We start from the raw sequence: 11,726 nt of genomic DNA, 5'->3' as shown, positions 1-11,726 counted from the left end.
TAGTCTTTTTTTAAACTATAATTTCACATCTGAACATGGTGTGAATAAACAACTAAAACAAATGCATATTCAAAGTAATGTAAACCACAATCATTATTGTGTGGACCATGGCCCATACAAGTTGTATGGATCACATTTTGTATATTGTAAACTAATGTACATTCAGTACAAAAATAATGCACATTGTATTCATGGGATGTACATTATTTTTGTGCTGAGTGTACATTAGGCTGAGATTATCCCAGCCAATTTTAGATTGGCAAGATGATGTGGATTAGCCACATCATTATTCTTGCAAACCCCTGAAAAAGCTGCCATGGCAGCTTTTGTACTTTTTTTTAAAAAAAAAATTTGTTTTCTTTACTTTTTAATATTTTAATGTAATTAATAATGTTATTTTAATATGTTGGGCCCAGTGTGAATAGTAGATGATTTGCAAATGGGATTATGTGGAAATTGGACTCATTTTTTAGAGTGGGAGAGATTTGCAGGGATAGTGTTAGCCTTATATTGTATAATGTACATACAATACAAAAATAATGTACATTTAATATATTAAAAATATACTTTTTATTATGGTCCACATAACATTGTGTAAACCATGGTCCACACAATAATTTGCCTGTCACGCAATCTTACAATTTAAACAAAATACACAAATTTTAAAAGGGATAAGGGTCAAAGAAATAACTTTTTTCCAAAACACCCTTGTATTATTATTATTTTTTAAAAAACTTATAACTGAAGCATTTAAAGGCTCCTTAAATGAAAGGGTCTTTTAGGCTATCAATGCTTGCCCAGCAGTGATGGGCAAACAAATCGTTTCGTAAATCATCAAGGGAGCAATGATTCTCTTATATAGAGGAGCTCTTTGAGCTCCTCTTCATTCAGTAACGATGTTGGATCAAAGTTGATTCCACATCAGTTACGTTTTTTATTTTATTTTATTTTATATATTATTTTACCTTGTATTATTATTATTATTATTATTATTATTATTATTATTATTATTATTATTATTATTATTTTTATTTTTATTATTCATTTATTATTATTATTATTATTATTATTATTATTATTATTATTATTATTATTATTCATTTTTTATTATTGTTGTTGTTGTTATTATTATTATTATTATTATTATTATTCTGTTATTATTATTATTATTACTATTATTATTATTATTATTGTTATAAATTATATTTTATTATTGCATAATAATAATAATAATAATAATAATAATAATAATAACAACAACAACAACAACAACAACAACAACAACAACAACAACAACAACAACAACAACAACAACAACAATAATAATAATAATATTATTATTATTATGAATGTCCTTATATATCATTCTACATTTACCCGCTAATAGTAAAAAAGTTAATTTTACCAAACATCTTTTTACAAATCGCTAGTCAAACTCGCTAACACAGTCCGCTATCTGATATCCGCTAACCGCTAATCGCGGATTACCAAACAAAGCCGAAGTGTATAAATAGGAAAAGGAATCCATCTTTATGTAAATAAATTAAGGAATTCATATTTACGCAAATAAATTGAAAAACGAATCTTCAAAAATTACTATTACGCAAAATCAGTACTCTACGTGTGTAAAATTCAAATTATTATTATTGGTGTAATATTCAAATTATTATTATTTGTGTAAATAATAATTAATAAATTATTATTTCCTTATAAAATTACACATAATTTCCAAGGAATTTTTTTTATTTATTATGCAGAATTTGTTTTCATTATTCTCACAATTATCATGATTTAATTATTTCTTAAAATTTGGTAGCCACTTTTCATTTTTAAGTATATATTGACTTTAATTTGTGGTAACTGTTGGAAGATAAAAATATCTTATCCTTCTCATATCCTTTTTTCCTTCCCTCTTGTAACCGTCTCCTCTCTCCCTCTCCCTTTATATTGTAACTCAACAGTAAGAAGTGGACATAATAATACTCTGCATTTTTCCTTTCTCTCTTCTCTCCAAAGCTTCAACATGTAATTGCTTAGTTTCCGACATGGTATCAGAGCCACCACGGTGGTTCACCTACGCCGCCGCCGGCATCGGAGAGTTGAGTCGAAGAAGCCAGACTCCTGATGCTCGATCTCCATTGCGATCTTCTCCGTTCAATCCGCAGAGGATTATTGCTACGCAGAGTAGCAACAATGCTGATGCTCAACAACGATTCTGCAGAGAGAAGCAGAGAAGCCAAAATCCAGTTCAGGCTACCTCCACAACCGTTCCGCAGCGGAAGGAAGGAGCTCGTCCGTCGATTCCGATCTTTCAATCTCCAGTTCAGGCGACCTCCACAACCGTTCCGCAGCGGAAGGAAGGAGCTCGTCCGGCGATTCCGATTGCTCGATCTCCAATTTTGGCGAAATCCATAGCTGTTCCGCAGAGGAACTACTATCCAGAAGATCTAGAAAAGTTCGATTTGAAGAAGATGGAGCAGTTCTCCGACTCAGCCACAGCGGCTCTGTCTCTCGTTCCGAAGTGCTTGCAGGAGCTGACAGTTGGAAGCTCCGCAAATCTATCTGATGCTGTTCTGAAGGCATCTGAGTGGTCCAAAGAAATCGCCGCCGAGGCGTTCAAGCGATCTGAGGAGATCGGGGCGGAGGCTTCCAAGTGTGCGGAAGAGATCAAAGTTGACGACAGCAAATCAACGGCGAGGCCGAGTTCAGATAGAATGTCGGAAAAGAAAGAACAAGAAGAATCCATCGTCGGCGATAGCTCGCTTGACCGATTCTTTCTTGCTCATTTTGACCTCTTCTCTCTCGTTCACCAGATTGATGAACTTGTTGTGCAAGCACTAACCAGCAAGAAGGAAATTAAGGAAATCAAATCCTTTGCAGATTTTCTGTCTGAAGTGCAAGTGTCCATGAAGCCATGGATTTCTAGATTTCAGAAAGCTCGTTCTGATACATCCACAAGGCCTAAAAATATAGTGGAACAGCCACTGGAAAGCAAGATACTCCTAGTCCCTGCTGTTAAAAATGATATGAGAAATGTTGTTGATAGCCCTGAACAGTGTAAATGGGATTCTCTGTTTTATTCATCACCACTGGCAGACTTGGCAGTCCAACAAGCTGGTTCCAAGGGCTCAAAGAAAGGTGTCCAGCAAACATCAAAATCTCAGGTAGCTAGGTTTTTGGCTTTATCAATGGTGTTGCGAAGGAAACCTGATGTTTTAATCAACCTGTTGCCAACATTGAGGGAAAATCCGAAGTATCAAGGACAAGATAAGCTTCTTGTTACAGTATGGGTGATAATCCCGGCTGGTCAAGGTGATCTGTATGTGGGATTATACGTGTTGGCACATCATATCTTGCCTTTAGTTGGAGGAAAATCGGGTTCTAATCCACAAACAAGGGATCTGATCTTGCAGTTAGCGGAAAGGATTCTTGCTGCACCTAAAGCTCGTAGTGTTTTGATAAATGGTGCTGTTAAGAAGGGAGAACGTTTGGTGCCACCATCAGCACTGGACTTGTTGTTACAAGTGACATTCCCTGCTTCTTCTGCCCGAGTTAAGGCAACTGAAAGGTTTGAGAAGATTTTTTTTGTTCATCCTCAAAGAGGTTACCCTTGCTGGCTCTCCTGTGAGCAAAGCTATGAAGCAAAGCAGCTACTGAAGGCATTCCAGAGCTATCTCAGGAAGCTATTGACATTTTTTGTGTCTGGTCTTTGTCCCAAAGTGTTGATTGTTACAAACAGTGGGACAATATATATGTGGATAATATGGAAGCAAGTGTTGCTGCCTTGAGAAAGTTGACAGATGAGTGGAGATTGTTGTCTGCAAAACAATCTTCTCTTGAAGCTCTGGATGTAATGCTCAAAAGTTTCAGGCATAGAGAAATCCTTAACAAGCTCTGGGTGTAATGCTCCATTTTGTTCTTTTATATCTAAGTTGGGCATATAGGTCCTACACGCTCCAACTTACGGGGGGTGTTGGAAGATAAAAATATCTTATCCTTCTCATATCCTTTTTTCCTTCCCTCTTGTAACCGTCTCCTCTCTCCCTCTCCCTTTATATTGTAACTCAACAGTAAGAAGTGGACATAATAATACTCTGCATTTTTCCTTTCTCTCTTCTCTCCAAAGCTTCAACATGTAATTTCTTAGTTTTCGACAGTAACAATTCATTTGATATTAATTAATTTTCATATAAAATTTTGTTACTAATTAAGCTTTATTTAATTTTTTTTACCAATTAATTAATATTCAGATTAGTTTGAGCGAGAAAGTTGAAGATAAAGATTTTACTTTTATTATTTTACTTTTAAACGCCCCGTATGTCCTTATAAAGCAAAATTTGATAATATTAGGTACATACATACTATATTATAAAAAGATATTGTTAGAATATATATAATATTTTGAGTATTTTTTTTTTTTTTTTGAATCATAAGGAAGGGGATACCCAAAATTACATAGTTGGCAAGATAAGTTGGCGCCACACAGGTTGGCCAAGACTACCATCCTCTAACATTTGAACAAGACGGGCAGGCGGTTGGCTAAGTAAAGAAATGCCTTTTTGAACACTAGAGCTCTTTGCCAAGAAGTCAGCAACCGTGTTCCGTTCCCTAGAGATCATCTCAATGTTCTATTCGCTTTTGCTTACAAGTTCAAGTCTGTATGCATTAAGAATGTTGTCCGAGATATCCCCAATAGGTTTGCAGTGATTCATAGCTTCTACTATATCCCTGGAGTGACTCTCAAAGCAGACTCTAATGCAGCCTAAATCCTTTACTACTTGGATACCTTTCAGCAGGGCCCAGGCCTCCGCCACCCTAGAAGAGCAAGAACCAATGCCATAAGTGAAGCCTTAGCTTTGATCCATAAACCTTGGTCATCTCTTATAATTCCACCGCAACTAGCTCTCTTCGTGGTGGGATTGAAGCTAGCATCCACGTTAACTTTACACCAACCTGGCGGAGGTTTGGTCCATCTAAGTATATTCCATGATATGGTAGTTGTGCTAGCAATCTGATTAGTCGCACGATCAAAAGCTTTGTTGATATCCGCCACTTGAGATTGAATCTTAAAACTTTTCTACCTGGGCAAAGGATCTTCCTCGTTAAAGACTCGGTTATTCCTGTACTTCCATAGCCACCAAAGTGCCACCACAAAGAGGATTCGATTGGTGTGTTGCTGGTTGCCTATTTTGAATCCACTAATCCCGCAATCGAGCCACCTTGTAAACGGCATGGATGCGGTGGTCTGCAGCATATTCGGAAGGATTACTTCCCAATGTAACTTTTGCATTGACACAGTTCCTAAGTATGTGTTCAATCGATTCCTCTCCTTCATTGCATGCTCCACAATCACTACTATCAGTGAATCCGCACTTTTGTCTATTGACATTAGTCATGAATTTGTTGTGACTTACTAGCCAAAGGAAGGTATGAATCTTGCTAGGCACCTTCAAGCTCTAGATGTTCACCATGGCCTAGTATCCATTGCCTCGTCTGATATGTAATTGTAGAGTAGGTGGAGCTGACAGAGAACTTGCTCTTTGCATCAAAGCCCCAACCTAGCAAGTCCTTTTGATCATCATCAGGCACAAGTGCCATTGCAGCAATTTCATCACACACTGCTGGAGGAAGGAGATTGTGTATCTCAGACCATTTCCAACCGGTGGCAACATCCCAATAATCTGCAACTTGAGCATATAACTCCGGAAGAGGAAGACTAGAACTCATAACTTTGCAGAGAGGGCGGTGGCCAACCCGGGAATCTAGCCGGAACAGGGTGTTCCTTCCGTTTCGAACCAACTTTTTCATGCCTTTTTTTGAGGATTGGAACAGTTTTTAGGATTCCTTTCCAAGCGTTTGACATCCTTGCTTTGGGCTGCCAATTGGATGGATCATCACTTAAAATTGAATACTTAGCTCGCATAATTTTCGTCCAGAGATTCATCATGGACCTGCAATTTCCAGCTAAGTTTGGATAAAAGGGCTGTATTCATAGCTTCCATTTTTCTGATTCCCAGGCCCCCCACATTCCTATCCTTAGTTACAGTCCTCAATGCAACAAGATTACACCGCCTCTGATCCTCTGAGCTTCCCCACATGAAGTCCCGACATATTCTTTCACAGCGATTGGTCACACCAACAGGAAGAAGCGATGTTTGCATAATGTACACAGGGATAGCTGCCAAGACAGATTGAATAAGGACTCTTCTTCTAGCAAGAGATAGTGTCCTCCTCTTCTATCCTGCTAGCCTAACTTCAATTCTCCTGATCACACTATCAAAGGTTCCTTTTTTAGCCTCCCATGGAAAGAGGGCACCCCTAGGTACTTGCCTAAATCTGTGGATACTAGAATGTCTAACAATTTTGAAATATCATGCTGCAACTCCACAGGTGTGTTTTTTGAGAAGAGCAGGGAAGATTTGAGAAGATTGACTTTCTGGCCTGATTGCCTGCAAAATAGATTAAGACAGAATTTAGTTATCATAACCTGTTGAATAGAAGCCTCACCTAGTAGGATCATATCATCCGCAAACAGGAGGTGAGACACATGAGGGCCATTTGTTGATATTCGAATGCCCTTCCAACAACCAACAGTAACCATGTGATTGATTAAATGGCTAAATCTTTCAATGCACATCACAAAGATTAGCGGAGAAATTGGATCCCCTTGCCGAATGCCCCTACCAGGATAGAACCAATCCGAACGATTGCCATTTAAGGATATTGCTAAGCAGGCTAACGTTATACAAGACATAATATTCCTAATCCAACATTGGTTAAAGCCTGTTTCTTGAAACGTATCCTTGATAAACTCCCAAGACAGCCTATCGTAGGCTTTCTCGAGGTGTAGCTTAAGGATCATCCATCCAACTGGACCTTTCTTATTCCTCAAAGAGTTTAGGACTTCTTGATACACTAGTATATTGTCAGTTGTTTGCCTCCCCGGAACGAAACTAGATTGGTTTGGACCAATTAGTTTATGCATGCAGCACCAAAGTCTGGCTGACATGGCTTTTGTGATAACTTTGTAAGATATGTTGCAATGGCCAATCGGGCGGAGTTTCTTAACCGATTCTGGGTTTGGAATTTTGGGGATGAGTGCAATCGTAGTGTCGTTCTCGCCTACCTGCAAAACACCTAAATAAAAAAAAAAAAAAAAACTTAAAGAAGCTTTGACCAGTGAACTGTCGACTACCTCCCACAATTTTTGAAAACATCTGGCGCTTAACCCATCCAGTCCAGCCGCCTTCGAAGGAGTCATGTCGAAAAGAGATTGCTTGATTTCTGAATACATAAAAGGCTCACTTATTCTCTTCTAGACTGACTCAGGCAAAATGAGAAAGCATCCTTCCCAATTCTTCTGAACTGGAGTGCACCTATCTTCCGCGAAAAGAGATTTAAAGTAGTCATGACCATGTTTTAGCATAGCTTCCTCTTCGTTGATCCAGGCCCCTTGCTCGTCCATTAGTCGACTAATTTTTATAGAAGATTTCTTCAACGCTGTGGCAGCATGATAAAATCTTCTGTTTCGGTCGCCGGAAGTTATCCAGTTTTCCCGCGATTTCGGGTACCACATGAGCTCCTCCTGGAACAAAACTTCCTCAAACTCCCGTCTGAGCTTCCTATCTAATTTCAACAAGTCTTGTCTAAAGTAGTCAGCCAGTGAACGTTGAATTCCTTCAAGTCTTGCAATAATTCTTTTCTTCCGATGGAATATATTTCCTTCCGAATGTGTTGCGATTCCAGTCTTGAAGGTTTTTCGCTAGAGGTTCTTTATTTGACACTAAGTCTGCTTCTTTCTGCCAGGCATGATGAACAAATTGCTTGAACTCCGGATGAGCTGTCCAAGTAGGTTGAAGCTGAAATTGCTCGACTTGAGTGACGTTCTCAGACTGGATGTGCGAATCAAGAGTGGTGCATGATCAGAACTAACTATTGGCAAGTGATTCACAGTAGCTTATGGGAATTGATCCCTCCATTCAATATTACAAAAGCCCGATCGAGCCGCGCACCCTTAAAAGAAGATGACTTGAGACCCCTACCCCATGTAAATTTGGCCCCGGTGAATCCAATATCCAGTAATCCTTCCCTAAACATCCAGTGGTTGAAACCTACACAACGAGCAACTGAAAAATTATTAGCATTTGAAACCTCATCCCTCTCTAAGACTGAGTTGAAATCCCCCACGGCAAGCCATGCTCCATGGAAATCCAAACCATCTTGACTCTTGAGAGAAGATCATCAAAAAGCTCCTTTGTTAGAGATGAGTCCGGGCTGCCATAAACTAAGGAGAGAAGCCAAGAAGCTGTGTTATTCTCAGAGACTTTTAATGTCACAAATTGGATGTGTGTATTTAGGATGTCCACTGTTAAAGTTCCCGTCTAGAAAATCCATATACCACCCGAAAAACCAACAGCCTCAATACGAAGCCATTCATCAAAACTGAAAAAGCTCGTGGATCTTGAATGCAAGAGATATCCTAAAGGTTCCAACTAAAATTTAATTCAATTATTAAGCTGGACTAGCTCTATGATTTACTCCAGACAGAATAAAGAAATTAATTATAAAAGCAATAAATGGAACCGTGCACCAGGAAATGTTCACGCAGTTCGGAGCCTCACTCCTACGTCTGCGGGCCCACTCACGTCAACCCAATCCACTAGATGATCAACAAGGAGTACAAGGGGGATTACATTACACATTAAAGCGTAAACTAGACTACTCCAACGCCCTACTCCAGCATCACCATGGACTTGACATGCATGTTATCTTCATCACAACTTGAACCAGTTGAGAAACCTTCAACACATGAATATATTGATAGAAAAACCAGTGGAGGATTTGAGAAATGATATGTAGAATTTTAATCCTTGAATCTTCAAATTAATAAGAATCCAAAAGTAGCAATTTATAGGAATAAATTGGTAACTTCTTTGTCTGAAAATATGCATCTCCAACTCCTCAAAATAAGCTGTAACACCTTATTTAAAAGTTCCATGGAAGTAAGGTCTTGACCAAAATAAATGTTTGAATAAGCCTCACCTTTCCTGGACTGCATCCTGGCGCTGATCATGGATTGCATCCTGGCGCTGATCCAGACTCAACCTAACACAGACACTGGATTAGGTCTAGAACCACATAGCTAACCACTTTGACAACTAATTTAAGCTAACTTAAGTGGGTTTTAAATGTGAAACATTTTACACTTACAATCTCCCCCTTTGGTAATTAGTTGACAAAATATACTTACAAATATACTAGTAGGATTTTAAATAAAAAATAGATAATCTTTATTAACCAAATAGCCACTAAATATATTTGCTTACAATGGGTAGGAAATACTATATACTCCCCCTCAACTTGATACTCCCCCTTTTTGTCAAATAAGGGCCAAAGGTGATCATCAATGGGTAGGACTATTAGTTGACGGAGTGCCCGATTTATCTATAGCAGGGGCAGCTTCCAATTCGTCATCTATTATCACGAGTAATATCCATATCTCATTCATGCATCACTTATCATCCATTTCAATAATCTCCATATTCAACCCATATTCACAATAAAATTCACCACGAAGATGGTTTAAATAATCAATCCCATCAACAAGATAATCCAAGGAAATAATTCAAATAATATGATGATCCAAATAATATGATAATCCATATAAGATAATTCGAATAATAAGATAATCCAAATAAAGATAGTCTAAATAAGTATGCTCCCCCTCAATTAGTACATTGACTGTTCGTCAAATAAAACATCATAGCTTAGAGCAAGATTCATTTTGCTATGTCTGAAAGAATTTGCCATATGAACCTGAACAAGCTTAAAGAAACAAGAGACCCAGATTCAAATTGGGTCAAACAAAACAGATAGTTAGCAAATAAACCAGCCACATTCAGGTAAAGCAGATTTAGGCAACGATTCATATAAAGCGTATTCAGGCACAGATTCATATAAAGCATATTCAGGCACAGATTCATAACACGTAGCACAGAAAACACAACCAAAACCAAACACGGTCATGACCAGACAAAACACATAACACACAAAAACAAATACAGATGCCATTAAAAGAATAGCATTTCCAAATTCAGACACCAATTCAGAGGAATATGTAGATATAGACACTGGATCAAAGGTTCCTGGAGTAGAGACAAAAGCAGAGATAGAAACAGAGAATTCTGGAGCAGACACTGACACAGAACCAGACTGGACAGGATTAGCAACAAACATAACTGGAGCAGATAAATTAGAAGGTAGAATCACACAAAATAGATCAAACCATAGATGGACATTTAATGAACACATAGAACCAGTCAAAGAAGACAAAACAACATAATCTAGGCAAAATAGAACTACGCAGTGCAATAGGCAACGAGAATGACAAAAAAGATAGGAATTGAAATTGGTATTGAGTAAATACCATCACTAGTAGAGGAGAGAGTAGAAAATGGTACCCCAATTCCAGATTTTTGAACTCTCAAAGTCAGCAATCGGAGAATTAGGATTAATATTTTCTGGACTAGGCCAGTAATTCTTCTGGATCTGGTTTTAGTTCGATGATGACCCTTCAATCTTGTATTTGTAGATTCTCTAATCCAATTCCTCTGTCTTCTGCTTTTCCCTTGAGATGCGATTGGAGTTAACTGGGATATAAAATCTGTTTTCCTAACCCACACATGTTTTACAAACGGTGCAATGTGTTTGTGGGTGTACTCTCACGCCTTTGATCTTTATAAAAGTAAAAACACTCAAGTCTGGTATGGCTACGAACCCTGCAATAATGACAAATAGGGTTATAGAATTAAATTTTGAATTGTCACGCCTTACATTACCAAACCTTTCCCGCGCTGTACTAGTTTCTGGAGTATCCGGATCTGGTCCAGGTGCTGAGTTAGAGTCAGAAGCTTTTACAAAAACTATCACAGCCTTGTCTTTTCTGCAAAAAAAAAAACCTAAACCATACTTGGTAGATGTTGTCCTTCCAGAATCTAAGATTTGGTCGAGGGTGGAAGTGTTGTTCATCATTTTAATTCTCCTTTTGAGCATGTCCAACTCTTGTTTGAGTTCTTTTTCGCGTTTGAGCCTGTATTTGACTATGTCGTCCCTGTCAGTAATTTGATTTTTATACACTTTCCTAGCATTCTCTAGATTACTAACTTGACTAGACAGAGATCTATTTACTTTTACAAGAATTTCCCATTTTGCATACAACATTTTATATTCTACTTCAAATGAGGGAACTGGTAAATCATGGTCTTCAGCCGACACATATTCTCCAGCTTCTGAGTCTACTTCAACTTCTAGGTCAGACTCCATGTTGGCTATTGCAGTGAATGCCACAAGGTTACCGGAGATCTCTTTTGGTGGATCAGATCCTGGATCACGATCAGGTTGAAATTCGTCATCATCACTCCAGGTTAGAGCTGCCTTCATCGACTTCTTACGCCTTAGGTATGTTGTGCATTCTGCTCGAACATGGCCGAAACCTTCATATTCATAACACATAATGCCTTTTCCACTTGATTTTCCCTGGACTGAGAGTTTCGTGATGGACGAAAATTAGATGATCCAGTCTTTTGGTTGTTACGTGATGCGTTTGATGTTGATCACTTATGGTTTTGAAACTTTCCATTTCGAGAGTTGTTCATCTGTTTCACCTGTTTCAAAAGCTTCGAAAGTTGGTTAATTAAAAATTCAACTAGATCATCATTTACCGCGTC

The sequence above is a fragment of the Ipomoea nil genome, unplaced genomic scaffold, assembly GCF_001879475.1.
Source record: "Ipomoea nil cultivar Tokyo-kokei standard unplaced genomic scaffold, Asagao_1.1 scaffold1416, whole genome shotgun sequence".
Lineage (NCBI taxonomy): Eukaryota > Viridiplantae > Streptophyta > Magnoliopsida > Solanales > Convolvulaceae > Ipomoea > Ipomoea nil.
The sequence above is the reverse complement of the archived record's forward strand: the minus strand, read 5'-3'. Positions refer to the sequence as shown.